Consider the following 18,116-nt stretch of genomic DNA (forward strand, 5'->3'; position numbering starts at 1 on the left):
CCTTCTTCAAAATTTTGTGGGTGCCTATTATTTATATGATATAGCACTGTCTGGCCTATAACCCCCAGAACTCCCTATTATCCTTCTGAGTTTTTTCCCCAAAGTTACTTTAAATTACTAAAGCATGCGTATTGTTTTCAGGCAAAAATAAAAAAAAAATGTAAGGACTACATCATAAAAAAAAAAAAAAGATATAAATATTATAGAATGGCCAATTCTAAGCAACTTTTCATTTGGTCTTCATTATTTATTTTATTTATAGTTTTTTTTTATAATTATTTGCCTTCTTCTCTTGACTCTTTCCAGCTTTCAAACGGGGGTCACTGACCCTATCTAAAAAACAAATGCTCTGTAAAGCGACACATGTATTGTTATTGCTACTTTTCATCACTCATCTTTCTCTTCAGACCCTTTCCTGTTCATATTCCAGTCTCTTAATCAAGCCAGTGCATTGTTTCTAGGGTAATTTGGACCCTAGCAACCAAATCGCTCAAATTGTAAACTGAAGAGCTGCTGAATAAAAAGCTAAATAACTCTAAAACCACAAATGATAAAAAAGAAAACAAATTGCAAATTGTCTCAGAATATCAGTCTCTACATCATCATACATGTTAATTCATAGGTGAACAACCCCTTTAAGATTTTGTTAAAAGTTTTGCAGTACAACTCCCAGAATTCTCACTAAACCATTGGCTAAGGTAACGTGAGCTACCGCTTCTCCAACTCCCAGCAGGTAGCCTATGAGATTGAAAAAAAATATTGCTCTCTATACCGATATACCTTTATCAGTTTGGGTTTGTTTACCCTTTAGAGTTCCAGGAAATCACACGCGTCTATCCATTTATTTCCAGGGCCGACCCAGACGTGACACCAACAAAGCATCAAGCTGAAACTCAAATAACAGGAATTTTTTTATTAGAACATAATTCTATGAAATGTGCCTTCGGCTTCACGTTTCTTGAAATCGCACCACGACCAACAACAACAAGTAGCGGCGTTAAATAACGTATCCCTGCGCCAGTACATACTGAGTGATAATATTGTAGGAAAAATAATGAGTCATTCGAAAGCTGCAGTAGAACTGGGGAAATACAGCCCTTTCCCTGCTGGTGGCACATCGGTAACGACAAAGCATTGGCACTGCATACTAACGAAGGGACCATTAGCCGCTGTTTGACTTGCGTTTCCAGAAGCTGCTGCTGCCCAGTCCCACTTGTTATATTTCACAGATTCGGCAAACACAAAGCTGTTAATAAACTGTAGAGTGACATGAAATGGGAAATATGAAGCATGTGGTTTGGATCAGAGTGTGTGCAGCATAGAACTTGCCACCCCTAGCTGGAAATACAGTCACATGACAAACAAAAAACAAGTTTTGCCGTGCAAGCAGAAATAAAGTCATCGTATAAATAAATATACACGTATAGGATCCATTATCTGGAAACCTGTTAGCCAGAAAGCTCAGAATTACTAGAAGGCCATCTCCCGTAGACTTCATTTTAATCGAATAATTCCAATTTATTATTTTTTTTAAACAATTTCCTTTTTCTCTGTAATAATAAAACAATACCTTGTACTTGATCCCAACTAAGATATAATTAATCCTTATTGGAAGCAAAACCAGCCTATTGGGTTTATTTAATGTTTATATGATTTTGAAGCAGACTTCAATTAACTTCAGTTAACTGTTAGTATGATGTAGAGAGTGATATTCTGAGACAATTTGCAATTGGTTTTCATTTTTTTATTATTTGTGTTTTTTAAGTTATTTAGCTTTTTATTCAGCGGCTCTCCAGTTTGCTATTTAAAGGGGTGGTTCACCTTCAAGTTAACTTTTAGTATGTTATAGAATGGCCAGTTCTAAGCAACTTTTCAATTGGTCTTCATTAATTCCCTACTTCTTCTGACTCTCTCCGGCTTTCAAATGGGGGGCACTGGCCCCATTTAAACGACAAATGCTCAGAAAGCCTACAAATATATTGTTAGGCTAAGGTTACACTGGGTGATAAGTCGCCTGCGATTTTAAAAAGAGTCCTGGCGACAAGTAGTTGTGCAAATTGCGAGCTAATATGTACACAGCGCAATTCGAGATAACCTGTAGCTTTATAATGCGCAGAGACCCTTTTTGGTAGCTGAGAAATAGCATGTACACAGAGAAGCACGAAAATCTCCCACAAACAGACACAAAGAATAGTAGTCACGATAATATGGAAATTTTCGCGCTGACGTCCAGACGCAACATAACAACGCTACAGTACAGACAAACAGCGTATGGACGTAGCGCACAGCACTATGGGATGATAATCGCTTGCTGGTAAATGTCGCTCTAAACTTTCCTTCTGCACAAAGGCGATCGCCTTGACGCCGCTACTTTCTTTTAAAAATCGCAGGCGACTTATCGGACATTGTGACCTTAGCCATACAGCTTTCTATTCAGGCCGTCTCCTATTCATGTTCCAGTCTTTAATTTAAATCAATGCATGGTTGCTAATTATTTGGATCCGAGCAACCAGATTGCTAGAGCTGCTGAATAAAAAGCTAAATAACCCAAAAACCATAAATAATAAAAAATTCAAACCAACTGCAAATTGTCTCAGAATGTCACTCTCTACGTCATACTAAAAGTTAATTTAAATGTGAACAACCCCTTTAAGCAATCTGGTTGCCAGAGTTCAAATTACCATAGCAACCATGCACTGATTTGAATAGGAGACTGGAATATGAATAGGAGACTGGAATATGAATGCTGGAGGGCCTAAATAGAAAGACTTTAAAAGTAGCAATAACAATTGCCTTACAAAGCATTTGTTTTTAGATGGAGTCAGTGACCCCTATTTGAAAACTGGAAAGAGTCATAAGAAAAAGTTAAAAATTTAAAAAAAAATACTAATTAAAAATACTATTAAAAAAATGAAGACAAATTGAAAAGTTGCTTAGAATCGGCCATTCTAAACATACTGAAAGCACCCCTTTAAGGTATGGAGCTCCAAATTAGAGAAAGATCCCTTATCCAGAAAACCCCAGGTCCCGAGCATTCTGGATAACAGACCCACAAGCTGTAGTAAGAACAGTCTATGGGGGGTTTCAGCCACACAAGGAACATTTTAGTCTGATGAAGAGCCACAACAACGTCAACTGTTCCTGAGGGGCCATTTTGTGCAATGACACATTCACGGCATTGCCGTGAGTCTTACTCACCCAGCTGACCCTTTTCCATCAAAAGCATTTTCCATCTCCCTCAATAAAACAAGTCTACTTTTCCACCTTAGGAGAAAAATAAGCATCTTAAAAGCGCAAGGAGAGGGGGTGGGGATGGGATAAATCATGGGTTTGTTAGCATTACAGAGATTCCCCAGCCTGTCTCCATGACAACCCCAGTCAGTGATAAAAACCTGTAAAGACAAGCGTTTAATCAATCCTTTTAACCAATCATTTCTACCACCAGATTCTGCATTATCATCCATTTAATTAGCAGGCACTTTGCTTTTCTGTGGGTTTTCTTTTATCAAGAGTTCTGTGGTAGCAGCCTACAAATATACACTGTGCTGTACTGAGTACTGTCTGCCATATTGCAGGTCTCTTAACAATTCAATTTCATGTTTTCACTGGCAGGCAGGGTCAGTGACCCCTATAACCGAAATGCAAATGTATTGTTAGTCTATTAGTCTATTTTTTATTGTTAATTCCAGTGGTCTTTTGTTCATCCTACATTCATTTCAACAGCTTCTTGGTTGTTTGAGCGACAACCAACAAAACAGAGAAAACAGCTATGCTCCATTAATCTTAGGGTAGTGGCAGACGGGGAGTTTAGTCACCCAGCGACAAATCGGCACTACTTTGAGCGACTAATCGCCGGCGGGATGGCATGTGAATTGCTTCGTGAGGCGACTTCGGAAATCCGAAGCGTTTCCCAATGGCAATTTGTATTCTTGCCGGCGGGAATGGAGTTTGGGGAGATTAGTCGCCCGCAGTAGTGGAGGTTTGTCGCTGGGCGACTAGTCTCCCTGTCTGCCACCACCCTTAGGGGCCTATTTATCATGTTGTGTAAAAAGTGGACTGAAGCTTTATCGGTGATATTGTCCAGAGCAACCATTAGGTTTCAACAGTTAGAACACAAAAGCAAAGATCTGATTGGTTGTTATGAGCAACATTAGCGGTCATGTGTCACTCCACTTTTTACACAGCATGATAAATAGAACCCTTAAGGTAGCCATACGTGTAGAGATTCGCTCATTTGGCGATGTCACCAAATGAGCGGATTTCTCCACGATATGCCCACATTGAGTTGGGCGATATCGGACTGATCTGATCGTGGGCCCTAGGGCCCAATGATCGGATCATAATGCAGGCAATACCGGCGGTTGGATCGCAGGACCACATCAACAAACAGATGCGGTCGCAAAGCCGACTTTTGGCCACATATAGATCGAGGAAGCCCGTCGGATGGCCACACACACGGGCCCATGTGTGGCCTGCTTAAGAGTTCCCTGGTTGCTAAGCAAAGGGACCTTTGCAACCTCTCCTTCAAGAAAGAAGAAAGTTAAAGGGGTTGTTCACCTTTGAGTTAACTTTTTAGTATGATGTAGAGATAGGGTTGCCACCTGGCCGGTATTTTACCAGCCTGGCCGGTAAAAATGTTGCATGATTGCAATGTTAAGTATAGGGAAAAACCATAAAAACATAGGAAGGCCGGTATTTTTTTCTAGAAAAGGTGGCAACCCTACATAGAGAATGATATTCTGAGATAATTTGCAATTGGCTTTTTATTAGCTTTTTTTTTCAGCATCTCTCCAGTTTGCAGTATCACCCATCTGGTTGCTACAGTCCAAATTACCCAAGCAACCATACAGAGACTGGAATATGAATAGGAGAGGCCTGAATAGAAAGATGATTAATAAAAAGTATCAATAACAATAAATTTGTAGCCTTACAAAGCATTTGTTTTTAGATGGGTCCGGGACCCCTATTTGAAAGATGGCAAGAGTCAGAAGATAAAGGCAAATAATTCAACAACTATATTAAAAAAATAATGAAGACCAAATGAAAAGTTGCTTAGAATTGGCCATTCTATAACCTACTGTAAGTTAAAAGGCAGAACCACCCCTTTAAGTGCAAAATTGGAGATCTTTAGAACAAAAATTATACAATTATTCATAAACACAAATATAAAAAAAATTAACATTCGGATACATAATGACCTAGAATACTGCTGTTCCAAGCAATGTAGTGTGGATTAGCACACCCACCTTCTAGGTCAGCAAAGATATGCCTGGTGCATGTGGGTGGAGGCTCGGCAACCCCCCAAAGCAGTAGTGTAGAAAGAACCTCACGGCACACAGGTCTGCATGAAGTTTTCAGTGATTTATTGAAGCGGAGTGCACAGTAACGTTTCGGGGTCACCCCCTTTGTCAAGCATACGGATGCTTGACAAAGGGGGTGACCCCGAAACGTTGCTGTGCACTCCGCTTCAATAAATCACTGAAAACTTCATGCAGACCTGTGTGCCGTGAGGTTCTTTCTACACTAGAATACTGCTGACCCTACATTGTACAGGTATGGGATCCGTTATCCAGAAACCCATTATCCAGAAATGGCTGTTTCCCATAGACTCCATTATAATGAAATAATTTTAAATTTAAGAAGTGATTTCCCTTTTCTCTGTAAAAATAAAACAGTAGCTTGTACTTGATTCCAACTAAGATATAATTAATCCTTACTGAAGGCAAAACTAGCCTATTGGGTTTATTTAATGTTTAAATGATTTTTAGTAGATGTAATACACAGAGATCTAAATTACGGAAAGATTCATTATCCGGAAAACCCCAGGTCCCAAGCATTCTGGATAATGGGTCCCATACCTGTACTAAAAGAATATATTAACTATTTATGTATTAAATGTCTTCAATGGCAGTTAAGGTTAACTGATATAATTGCTAATTGGTTTATACGGGTTAGTGATTTGGGGCAAACTACCTGTCCCAGAGGCCTCAGTGAACAGCTAACTTTGAATACTTGGAAATCCACATTACGACAAAGCAGCTGCAGGTTTAGTATTGCTCTTTTGAATGGTAAAAAAAATGCTTTTCTTCTAGAGTAAGCGGTTTAATAAAGAGGCAAAAACTCTATAAAATCCACACGCTTAATCAGAGAAAATGAGGTTATTCTGGCAAGAAGGTACTTGACATCCAAACCACAAATCTGTTTAAATGTAAGGTTTTCCTTAGCCAGAAACTCAATCAGAAACTACTTGTCAGGCATATGAACAGAGAACAATACATCTATTGGCTTCAAAAGCAGTGTAAATGCAATTCTGTGCTTTGTGTAAAATGTCATTACCCAGAATCCCAGTCTGTAGTTCCATAGCTTGATGGCATCTCGGAGAAATTGAAGATTAAGAAACATGCAGATACATGGACTGAATGATGTGGCTATGGAAAAACATCAGAAAACATACAGTATCTAGAGGAAACATATTTTACTATGCAGTCAATTTCAGATGTGTAGAAGGTGTGCGTGTATGTGTGTGTGTGCATATATATTGATTATCATAAGGGTTTATGTTTCACCTGATGAAAATTCAAAGGCTTTGTGGTCACAGGAATTTCACAACCATATAAATTATAAGCATATTTGAAGTTATTGATGGGTTCTGTGACCATATAAAGGCACAAGGCTGCAGGTTGAGTTATACAGGGAACTCTGAGTATCACTCATGTATTATAAGGGATAATGTACCCCCTACTGTAAATTATAAGGATATTAGAAGTCACTGAGGAGTTATGTGACCATATAAAGGCACAAGGCTGCAGGTTGAGTTATACAGGGAACTCTGAGTATCACTCATGTATTATAAGGGATAATGTACCCCCATACTATAAATTATAAGCATATTTGAAGTTATTGATGGGTTCTGTGACCATATAAAGGCACAAGGCTGCAGGCTGAGTTATACAGGGAACTCTGAGTATCACTCATGTATTATAAGGGATAATGTACCCCCATACTATAAATTATGAGCATATTTGAAGTCATTGAGCGGTTCTGCGGCCATATAAAGGCACAAGGCTGAGTTATACAGAGAACGCTGCATATCACTCATGTATTATAAGGGATAATGTACCCCCGCTGTAAATAATAAGGATATTAGAAGTCACTGAGGGGTTCTGTGACCATATAAAGGCACAAGGCTGCAGGTTGAGTTATACAGGGAACTCTGAGTATGACTCATGTATTATAAGGGATAATGTACCCCCTACTGTAAATGATAAGGATATTAGAAGTCACTGAGGGGTTCTGTCACCATATAAATACACAAGACTGCAGGCTGAGTTATACAGGGAACTCTGAGTATCACTCATGTATTAGGGCTGGGACACACTGGGCGATTTGGGGAGATTTAGTCGCCTGGCGACTAATCGCCGCGACTTTCCACGACCAATCTTCCCCGAATGCTTCCCCTCGCTCTGCGCCTGGCTAAAATGAAAAATCACCTGCGCTAATCACACGCGGCGATTCGTTTTCCAAAGTCGCCCGAAGTTTCCTCGTGAGGCAACTTCGGGCGACTTCGGAAAACGAATCGCCGTGTGTGATTAGCGCAGGCGATTTTTCATTTTATCCAGGCGCAGAGTGAGGGGAGGCATTCGGGGAGAAAAGTCGCTGCGATTAGTCGCCAGGCGACTAAATCTCCCCAAATCGCCCAGTGTGTCCCTACCCTTATAAGGGATAATGTACTCCTACTTAACATTATATAGTGAATAAACTACCCCCTCTTGTAAAACATAAGGATATTATAAGTTACCGAGGAGTTCCATGACCATATAAAAACACAGAAGCTAGAAGGTCAAGTGTTTTTATACAGGTCATGAAACTCCGAGATGGCTTCTAATATCCTCATATTTTGAAACAGGGGGTACTTTATTTATCATACTCAGTGAGTCATGTGACAGAAATGACATTACTAAGCTCTGATTATAACCGACGACATCACCGTTTATAAGGATATAATTTACAGAATATTCATGGCTCTTGTGTATTATAAGCATATTAGAAGTCACAGAGGAACTCCAATGCTACTCTCTTTTTATCTTTTGTAAGGGGCAAGGTAAAGCTGAGGGTAATATAGTAACAGGTGAAGGTTTGATTAAGGTTCAGAACCAATAGCAGCCATTCAGATGCAAAGACTAAAAATTATGCTAGGTGGTTGTTAAAGATTAGTAGACCTGGAGTAAACCCTGCACCTAGAACTAATAGTATAAACTGCCATATTACAAGTGTGGAACCTATTATCAAGAATGCTAGGGACCTAGGGTTTTCCGGATAAGGGATATTTCTGTAATTTAGATCTTCATAACTTAAGTCTACTAGAAAATCATGTAAACATTAAATAAACCCAATAGGCTGGTTTTGCTTCCAATAAGGATTAATTATATCTTAGTTGGGATTAAGTACAAGCTACTGTTTTATTATTAGGAAAAAAAATGGATTATTTGGACAAAATGAAGTCTATGGCAGACGGCCTTTCCTTAATTCAGAGCTTTGTGGATAACGGGTTTCCGCATAACGAATCCCATACCTGTACAATGAATTCTATTTAAGGATTTTTAGTAGGTATTATTTCTTTTGTTTCCTTGTTTAAAACATGAAATAAGAGAGGGAAGTTGCACGTTAATTTGCATTCCCAGAAACATTCTCCATAGACAGCCAGAACCACAAAAATTTTAAATATTGTGTCTGTCCATTGTTACTAGGGATGCAACGAATCCACTATTGTGGATTCGGCCGAACCCCTGAATCCTTCTTGAAAGATTCGGCCGAATACCGAACTGAATCCGAATCCTAATTGATTCAAGTGGTTGGTAGGGTTGTAATTCCAACATTGAACTGCCAGCAGTTTATCGAGAAATCTATTGGCCATGCCATCCGAATGCTAATTTGCATATGCAAATTAGGGGTGGGAAGGGAAAAACATTTTTTACTTCCTTGTTTTGTGACAAAAAGTCTCGTGATTTCTCTCCTGCCCCTAATTTGCATATGCAAACTAGGATTCGGATTCAGTTCGGCCGGGCAGAAGGATTCGGCTGAATCCTGGATTCGGTGCATCCAAAATTGTTACACGAATACAGCAAATCTCTGGAGCATTCTAGGGACACATCTCTGCACTTGCAGTAGTGATGGATGGATCACAGTCTTTATCCAGTGCACTGACATTGCGGATAAGTTCCAGGCCTTTAGAATTGTATTTTTTTTACATATTGTCCTTTAGTTTTTGTGGCAATAAAAGCTGAACCAAACAATAACCGTGTCCAGCGTAGACTGTCTAAATTCAGTGATGGGGTTAATGGTTTCCATACTTCCCCAAGATTCAAGTGATTGGTAGGGTTGTAGTTCCAACATTGAACTGGCAGCAGTTTATTCAGAAATCTATTGGCCATGCCCTTGGTTCTCCTTGATATTACTGCAGTCTCAGGCTCAGCATTCACACCTCCCTCCTGTCACAAATGTGTCTTTTCTATTACTTCGCTGGACACAGAGTGGGAAATAGTCTCGGCAGCATAAAGAGCTGTGTCAGCAAAGCTTACTTTAGGGTGGTATAAATCGGGGGAACCCCCCCTAAGCAGGAGTTCTTGGGGGGATAATAATGATAGCTGGCATGGTTATACTCTGCTTTTTTACATATTTGAGGAATAATCAGCAAACATGCATGCTGCATCAACCAAGGAATCTGAACTAATTACTAATCAGACAAGGACTCCCCAGCACCTTTCAGTATTTTATAGAATGGCTAATTCTAAGCAAATTTTCAATTGGTCTTCTTTTTTATAGTTTTTGAATTGACTTCTTCTGCTGACTCTTTCTAGCATTCAAAATGGGGGTCACTGACCCCGCCTAAAAAACAAATGCTTTATAAGGCTACAAATGTATTGCTATTGCTACTTTGTATTATTGCATTTTTATCATTTTTTATTGTCATTATTACTATTACTACATTAAACCATCTTTCTATTCAGACCCTATCCAATTCATATTCCAGTCTCTTATTAAAATCGGTGCATGGTTGCTAGGGGAATCTGGACCCTAGAAACCATATTTCTGAAATTACAAACTGGAGCGCTCCTGAATGAAAAGCTAAATAGCTCAAAAACTACAAATAATAAAAACCAACTGCAAATTGTCTCAGAATATCGCTCTCTATATCATACTAAAAGCTAATTGGAAGGCAACAAACCCTTTAGAGACCCCTTTTTGATACAGGACAAGAAATGGCATATCCCAAAGAATCCATATTCCATTTCATATCTACCATCTGCTTCATATTCTCTGTGTTATTTTCTTTTAAGTCTTTTAAGTGCTGTGATAGAGAATGGTCTAGAGCTCCACGTTCAATACAAAAGCATTCTGGGAAGGCCTTTGTGACCATCTCTGCCTCATTTAACCTTGATGTAAAGATGTAAAGAGCCATGTACATTGATTTGTTGATTAGGGCTGACTGTCATGGCTGCCACATGTAACCTTGAGATGGGGACTGACAAAAATTGAGGACAGTCAACAGTCAGAACCTTTCACAAATAAGCTTTGTTACTGTGTGTTGTAATGATTATGAGCAATAAAGGAAACCGCTAGGGGGCATTTTCTAAATAAAAGTAATAATATCTTTGAGGTAGAGCTTTTCACGAGAGGCTGCCCATTGCAGTATTCCATTTTGGTCCATTTATTTGGACTGCATCATTTTATGTCTTTAGTAAAAAAAATAGGGATGCACCAGGATTTGGTTCGGGATTCGGCCTTTTTCAGCAGGATTCGGATCCGGCCGAATCCTTCTGCTTGGCCGAACTGAATCCAATCCTAATTTGCATATACAAATTAGGAGTGGGGAGGAAAATTATATTCAGCCGAATCCTTTGCGAAGGATTCGTGGGTTCGGCCTAATCCAAAATAATGGATTCGGTGCATCCCTAAAAACAAAAACAAACCAAAAATGCCATAGAGATCATGCACTGGCCAGCGAAATGCTCCTAACAATGTTTACAATTTCTGTTCATTACCTCCTGAGAGCAGAAGCTGTCGTCGGTGTTAGGCTAAGGCCACACTAGGCGATAGCGCCGCGATTTGACTCGCGGCGACTTTTCGCCGCGACTTTTAAGCCGCAATCGCTGGGGAAACTTTTGCGCTGGCGTCTATGGGGAATCGCGAAAAATCGCCAGCGTAAAACACACGCGGCGATCTTTTCTCTACTGTCGCTCGAAATTGCCTCGCTAGTCGATTTCGAGCGACAATAGAAAAAAGATCGCCGCGAGTCAAATCGCGGCGCTATCGCCTAGTGTGGCGTTAGCCTCACTCTGACTCATTCTTAAATGGCTTTTATTTGTTCTGAAAGACCTGCTGAAGTGTTAATTGATATAAGTCAAGCATCGTGCTAGCCTTGTACTGGAGAATATGCACCAGTCTGATTACAATCAAAGGCAAACTCATCTTGGCTAGATTTCTCTCTGACTTTCTCCTGATTATACATGAGCATTGTTGCCAACATTAAGGGGCAGATTCATTAAGGGTCCAATAGTAAATTCTAATTAGAATTTTTGAATTGTTTGTTTGTTTGTTTGTTTTGAATAGTTTTTTGCTGTCAGAATTCACACAATTGAATTTTAATCCCCCAATGCGAATGTCAATTTGAATGTGACATTTATCATACTTTGACCATGGAAACAGTTCTAATTCAAATATTCACCACCTAAAATCAGCCGAGTTCATTTACAAGTCAATGGAGGAGGTCCGTTGAACCATTTGAACAGTAGAGTGCGCAGGGCCCTCCTGCAAAAAAATCTTAGAGGGGCCTGGCGCACTCCAATCCCCCATCCTGCCACCCACTTCCCATCCCGCATCCGCCCATGTCCCGCCATGCCTCTGCCCATGTCCCGCCCCGCCTCTGCCCACTCCCACCCGACTTTCTTCTGCCTTCCTCGTCGGTAAAAAGAGTGGTTGGAGAGGAAGAGGTTTTTATTAGCTATAGAGGAAGCAGACCCCACAGACCGGGCCCCCCTGCAACTGCAGGGTCTGCTTCCTCTATAGTTACGCCACTGCATTTGAATATTTTAATTGCCTTCCTGACATTGAGTTTTTTTCAGTGAGAAAACTCGATTCGAATTTGATTCAAATTTTTGGGTAGGGACTATTAGAACAAATATCACTTATAAATATCATTTAGATGGGTACACAGTTGCTTCTCTCCATATTAAGGTATAATATACACACAAAGTAATACTGAGCTGTTTCGTTTTCAGTGCTGACATCAGTAACAGCGGCAAAAGTCGAAACACCAACTTCTCTTTCTACGCACATAGCTAGCTCGGTACTCCCACGGTCCCACCCACGCAGCCCCCCTGCCTCTTCCCTCTGCCTACGTATGCAGTGTGAGCTCTCCCTCAAACACACAAAAGGTGACTCCCCCTACTATACTGCCTGCAGTGCAGCAGGATCTAGAATTTAACAATTTTATATTTTTGGGATAGATGGTAGGGATGCACCGAATCCACTATTTTGGATTCGGCCGAACCCACGAATCCTTCCCAAAGGATTCGGCCAAATACCGAAACGAATCCGAACCCTAATTTCGGGTAGGAAGCAGAAAGCATTTTTTCTTCCTTGTTTTCTGACAAAAAGTCACACAATTTCCCTCCCCACCCCTAATTTGCATATGCAAATTAGGACTCAGTTCGGCCGGGCAGAAGGATTCTGGATTCGGTGCATCCCTAATAGATAGGAATAGCTCTCTGGTTGTGAAAAGAGATGGACACCTTGACAAAAAATGGTAATAGGTATTGGATCTGTTATCTGGAAACACGTTATCCAGAAAGCTCAGAATTACAGGAAGGTCATCTCCCATGGACTCCATTTTAATCATAAATTTCAAACGTTTAAATATGATTTCCTTTTTCTATGTAATAATGAAACAACACTTTGCAACCGATCCCAACTAAGATATTTGTAATCCATGGTGGAGGCAAAACAATAATTTTGGGATTAATTAATGTTTAAAGGGGTTGTTCACCTTTAAATTAACTGTTAGTATGATGTAGAGAGAGAGATATTCTGAGACAATTTGCAGTTGGTTTTCATTTTTTATGATTGGTGGTTTTTGAGTTATTTAGCTTTTTATTAAGCAGCTCTCCAGTTTGCAATTTCAGCCATCAGGTTGCTAGGGTCCAAATTACCTTAGCAACCGTCATGGGTGTCCGCAGAAAATTTTCCAGGGTGGGGCAAGGAGGCATCTGTGGGCGGGCCTGTGAGATAGGTGGGTGTGTCACTGCCATCAGGGGGTGGAGCTATGCCACGGCGATCAGCCGATCGCCGGGTCAATCAAGGGAATCCTGCACAGTTTCCCTAATTTGAAAAACCATCCAGGAAGTTTTGACCCGGGCAACCCTTCAAAATACCGGTTGTCTGACAAGTGGCAACCCTAGTTCACACAAAGATGGCAAAGTGGCAAGTTCATGTATAAATACCCCCAGAACTCACAAACAGATGGTACAGGGGCAAGTACATGCATAAATACCCCCAGAACTCACAAACAAATGGCACAGGGGCACGTACATGTATAAATACCCCCAGAACTCACAAACAGATGGTACAGGGGCAAGTACATACATAAATACCAGCAGAACACACAAACAGATGGCACAGGGGCAAGTATTGTATAAATACCCCCAGAACTCACAAGTACAAGGCTGCAGACTGCAATCAGGGTTGCCAGGTTTTCATTTCAAAACCAGGCAAAGACCATAAAAAAACTAGCCAAAAAAGTAGCCAAAAGCCATTTTAAAAGTAGCCCAAAAGTAGCCCAATTCATAAATTGAAAAATCGTTATAAAATAAAGTAAAATAATATGGTTATCAGATCAATTAAGTGTCTGTACTTTTCCCAGACTGATGGCTGACTGGTACTGCAAATAATATTGGGTTCTTTTGGGTACTGCCTGGTTGGCACTGTAAATAAAAGGGGTAACACAAGGCATTAAGTTTGCTAAGAAACAATAACACAACCAATTAGATAACATTTACTGTTCACCTGTTTTACCCCTCTGTGTAAGTCCCCTCCAGCGACGTTCACAGGGCCATCTTCTCTTCAAACCTCTTCTTTCGGGATCCGGCGGCGCTAGGTGGCGCATGCGCAGTAGGATGCCGGTATGCGCAGTAGGATGCCGGTACTACTGCACATGCGTACAAAGTTCACGAAGTTCGGCGATTGAACTTCGGAAACTTTGTGCGCATGCGCAGTAGTACCGGCATCCTACTGCGCATTCGCCGCCGACAGAGCAGCATACAGGAAGAAGCGGTTGGAAGAGAAGATGGCCCCTGTGAACGTCGCTGGAGGGGACAGAGGAGTAAGTAGCAACTTAGGGGCAATAGCCTGAGGTGAGAGGTAGGTGGGGGGGAGGAGGGAGGTGAGGTGTTAGCGCCAGGGGGTTGGATTCCCCTTTAATACTGTAACCCCCTTAGTAGGAGGTCGTAGCCAAATGAATTACGTGCGCACAACCACAGCGCCACTCGCATGTGCAACAGAACAATGGGCAGGTAACCTGTACACGTCCAAAAGCTTATGTCATCAAAGGATACAGCTATGGGATCCGTTATCCAGAAACCTCTGAATTACAGAAAGGCTGTCGCCTATAGATTCCATTTTTTTTCCAAATAATCCATATTTTTAAATTTCATTTTCTTTTTCCGTGAAATAATAAAACCGTACTCAATCTCCACTTAAATATCATTAATCCTTATTGGAGGCAAAACAATCATAATGGGTTTAAATAATAAATGATTTTTTAAGTAGACTTAAGGAATGGAGATCCAAATTAGAGAAAGATCCCAAATCTGGAAAACTCCCAAGCAGTCTGGATAACAGGTCCCATAACTGTACTGACAGTACTGCGAATACATTGAGCGCTTATAAATGTGTGTTCATAAAAACTGTGCCAGTCAAGACACAATATATCCAGAAGAGCAACAGAAGAGCTTCAGAACATCTTACTGTATGTGGGCTTACAATCAGAAATCTACTGTTCCCTGTACAACATAAAGGAGCATTTGAGTCCTCTTGTGACACACCCAACCGAATATTGTTTTATTGGGGACCGGGCAATGACAGGATCCCAATACTGCCCAACAGCCCTACAGTACATACAAATAAGAAAGACACAAACACAACGCACAGTCGCAGACAGCTACTCACAAGTCCCGCAAAGCGGCACAGACTGTGTCGTCGTCGTCGTGTCGTGGTCGTGTCCAACTCCAGTCTCTCCAGGAGGACCCAGAGAGACAGGCCCAGGCGTCGGCGTGCTGCATCATGACGTCACGCAGCCGCCTTCCTCCTGAGGGACGCTCGCTGCATGTTCTTCCAGCCTGCCCCTGAGCCCTCTCTAGTCTGAGTCTGATAATCCCAAGTCTCCGGCTCCGCCCCTTTTAAGAACGTATCGTTCGTAATTATCCTGCGGCTGCCGGCTGGCTGGCGGCGTGCAGGCAGGTGCAGCCAGCAGTGCGTGCTACTATTTGGGCATTGGTCGGTTTTTCCAAGTCCAAACCTGCGGCACCTATTAAAACTAGCCCAAAACTAGCCATTGGCGGGTTTGGACTTGGAAAAACCGCGCACAGTCCTAGGGGGGGGGGCACTGCCCCCTCTTGCCCCCCTCTGTGGACGCCCATGGCAACCGTGCATTGATTTGAACAAGAGACTGGAATATGAATAGGAGAGGCCTGAATAGAAAGATGAGTAGCATAAAGTAGTAATAACAATAAATGTGTAGTCGTATGGAGCATTTGTTATTAGATGGTGTCAGTGACCCCCATTTAAAAACTGGAAAGAAGAAGACAAATAATTCAAAAACCATAAATAATCAATAATGAAGGCCAATAGAAACGTTTCTTAGAATTAGCCATTCTATAACATACTAAAAGTTAATATAAAGGTGAACCACCCCTTTAAATTATTATTTTTTCTTAGACTTAAGATACGGAGATCCAAATTACAGAAACAAAACCCCAAGTCCCGAACATTCTGGATAATAGAACCCATATCTGTACTGTTAAAATAGAAACAAAACTGTTAATTTGTATGCTCCTGCTTAGCTGCTTGTGATAAAAGACTTGCTGAGGGAGGTTTAATTTGCCCAGTGTTATTAAAGGAGAAGGAAAGGTTAAAATTAAGTAAACCTTATCAGAAAGGTCTATATAAATACACCAGTAAACCCTCAAAGTAATGCTGCTCTGAGTCCTCTGTCAAAAGAAACACTGCATGTCTTTTATTCTATTGCGTATACATGGGCTTCTGTATCAGACTTCCTGTTTTCAGCATAAACCTCCAGGGCAGGGCTTGAGCATGCTCAATTTGCTCCTCTCCCCCTCCCTCCTCCCATCTCTGCTGTAATATGAACTCAGAGCTGTAAGTAAGCAGGGAGAGACTCAGGCAGGAAGTGATGTCACACCAAGCTTATATGGCAGCTTCTATCCTAAACAAACAGACAGTTGCTAGAGCTGTTTACTCAGGTATAGTAAAGCATTCCGCAGAATAAATATAGCGTTCTAGCTTGCACTATTGTGGCTAATCTGTTGGCAATAAACTGTCTTGTAGCTTTCCTTCTCCTTTAAAGGAGTCCAACCTGCATGTTCAAACCATAGTTGCCAGGATCATATTTGACCCCGTACAAGATTTTGAAGATTGTTTAAAGGCATTATTCACCTTTAAATACTTTTTTCGGTTCAGTTGATTTCAGATTGTTCACCAGAAATAAAGACTTTTTCCAATTTCTTTCTATTTTCTGTTTGTGACTGTTTTTCGTAATATTGAAGTGTAAAGTTTCTTATATCACCTTCTTATGTCTTTCTAAAGCAGCTCGGGTGGGGGGGGTTAAATGCCCTCCGCCAGAACTAGGCTACCTGGTATCCCGATGGGCCAGTCCGACACAGTATGTGCATGCGAGTGACCAAAAAAGGCCTCCCGGTGTGGGTAGCCTAGCGCTGGTGGAGGGTATTTCTTTTTTAAAAAAACGACTGTTATCCCCAACCGGAATGCAGGCTCTATTAGCCCGCACCTTTGATTCGGGATAACATTTTTACCCAACAGGTGCCCTTTAAAGGCAGCTGTTAGAATTGATACAATAATTGCTAATACTCCAGAGATGCTGCTGAGAAATGTATCAACTAATTGTATCAGCTAAATGCAGCAAAATTTAACAGTTCAGAATCTGCACCTGAATTACTGAGCTGCCAGACTCAAACTCCAGAGACAGGGACATTAAAGTGGACCAGTCACCCAGGCATAAAATGCTGTATATTAAAAGTCCTTTTCAAATTAAACATGAAATCCAAATTCTTTTTTTTTATTAAAGCATTCATAGCTGTTGTTAACTCATTTAAAAATCTCAGCTGTCAATCAAATATTGCCTGCCCCTCCTGTATGCCTTAGGCAATTACTTTCACTTTCCATTCAGCACTTCCTAGATGTCACTGCTCTCCCCACATTCCCCCTTTCGCTTCATCGTTTAATTGTGTAGCCAGGGCATTGGGGATGGACATCGGGTCCCCCATTCTGGTGCACAAACAAGATTCTGAGATGATACAAGGCTTGTCTTAATAACAGTGTCCACAAAATGGCTGCTGCCTGCTTGCTATAATTATGAGTTCCCAGACTGATGGAAACACGATTTAAATAATTTATACAGTCTAATTAAAGTTCATTTGGCTTGACTAGCATGATAAAATAGGATTTGGTTTAATTTTTTTTGGTGACGGGTCCCCTTTAAACTTTGAACTTCATTTCTGGAAAAATTTAAAAAAATTAAAACATGAAAAGCATTTCTGGTTAGCATATTTCTGGTTACTAAACTGAAAACAACTTAACTGAAAAAAAGTGTTTGGAAGGTGAACTACCCCTTTAACGCTAGTTCTGTATGAATATAATGATTCTTAAGAAAATAACTTGTAAAGCAGTATGTCACTTGTCTTAATATTTATAAATGTGTAGATACATATACATATACTGCTATTTCTACAAGCTGATTTTTTTTAAAATATGAAAAATCTCTATATTCTCTCTATTCGACCTTGTATGCTTGGGGCCCATTGGGAAAA

At 40.7% G+C, this 18,116-nt stretch overlaps 1 protein-coding gene across 2 annotated transcripts in view; it reads right to left on the bottom strand.

The window, feature by feature from the left end:
• The window catches only part of LOC108699365 (synaptic vesicle glycoprotein 2A), a 92,083-nt gene that overhangs the window by 57,009 nt on the left and 16,958 nt on the right, over positions 1–18,116 (bottom strand). Inside the window, exon 1 of one of the 2 annotated variants that reach the window (XM_041573502.1) lies at positions 3,199–3,282. The exons of the other annotated variant lie outside the window; for it this stretch is intronic. The gene's annotated coding sequence lies outside the window, so the exon portion shown is untranslated. Of the gene's footprint in view, positions 1–3,198; positions 3,283–18,116 lie in introns of those variants that run through there. 2 annotated transcript variants of the gene reach the window in all.

The sequence above is a fragment of the Xenopus laevis genome, chromosome 8L (genome assembly GCF_017654675.1).
Source record: "Xenopus laevis strain J_2021 chromosome 8L, Xenopus_laevis_v10.1, whole genome shotgun sequence".
Classification (NCBI taxonomy): Eukaryota; Metazoa; Chordata; class Amphibia; order Anura; family Pipidae; genus Xenopus; species Xenopus laevis.